We start from the raw sequence: 1,491 nt of genomic DNA, 5'->3' as shown, positions 1-1,491 counted from the left end.
TACAGGGCTCTATAAATATATTATTATTATTATTATTATTTACAGACCTCTATAAATAAATGTGAATAATAATAATTATACTAAAATTATTACAACTTTACAGAGCTCTATAAATAAATGATAATAATAATAATAATAATAATAATATAACTTTACAAAGCTCAGTAAATAAATGTAAATAAATATAATAATAATAATACTAAAATTATAACTTTACTGAGCTCTACAAATAAATGTTAATAATAACAATAATTTACAGATCTCTAAATAAATGCTAATAATAATGAAAATAAATTAAAAATATTTTAGTTATATAAATGTTAATATTATTATTATTATTATAACATTGCAGAGCTCTATAAATAAATGTTAATTATTTTTATTACTTTACAGAGCTCTATAAATAAACGTTAATAATAATAATAATTTAGAGCTCTATAATAATAATAATAATAATAATAATGTAACTTTACAGAGCTCTATACTTAATTGTTAATAATAATAATAATAGCATAACTTTACAGAGCTCTATTAATAATAATAATAATAATATAACTTTACAGAGCTCTATAAATAATAATAATAATAGCATAACTTTACAGAGCTCTATAAATAAATAATGATAATAATAATAAGATAATAAAAAATGTTTAAGGTCTGCACATGTTGCAATTGCATTGGATTGGGAAAATAAAGAATATTGGGGGGGTGGGATTTGGTCACATCATATTGAAGAATCTTTTTTATTTGAATATTTAAGGGAAAGAAAATGAAAATCTAAATAGTCTGGTGGGAGAAATGGGGACGTTGGATTGAGATAGTTACCTTTGGAAAGGGCCGTAACAAAATTAGAGAAATTATTAATCAGATCTCTCACATTATGGGTATTGGAAACCAATTTACTTGGTCATAGCTATGGAAGGAGGAGGGGGGGGCAAAAAGCATCTGACCTAATAATTATAATATTTTGTAAAGTTTTATTATTATATTTTATTATATGTGTTGCGTTAGGGATCATAAAACTTATTTTGATTTTTTTTAATTTAAAAAAATTAAGTTTAAAAATGTAAGTACTATATTTTAATGCAATTTAATAAATTTATGCGTTAAAAAACAGTACTTACATTTTTATTTTTTAAAATAAGTTTAATAATCCATAACACAACACATATAATAAAACTTTACAAAATATTATCAGCAGGCCTGAGTTTTACCTTACTTATCTTTATTTAATGTTTATTATTATTATTATTATTATTATTATTATTATTATATTATTCAATATTTATTTATTATTATAATTATATTATTTATAATATATATAATATATATATATAATTTAATTATATATATATAATATAACATATATGATATATAATTATATATATAATTATAAATTACACATAAAATATATAATTAAATAATACATATACATATATACACATATACATGTATACATTATATAATATATTATATATATTATATTTAATA

This window comes from Sceloporus undulatus, chromosome 11 (assembly GCF_019175285.1).
Source record: "Sceloporus undulatus isolate JIND9_A2432 ecotype Alabama chromosome 11, SceUnd_v1.1, whole genome shotgun sequence".
Classification (NCBI taxonomy): Eukaryota; Metazoa; Chordata; class Lepidosauria; order Squamata; family Phrynosomatidae; genus Sceloporus; species Sceloporus undulatus.
The sequence above is the reverse complement of the archived record's forward strand: the minus strand, read 5'-3'. Positions refer to the sequence as shown.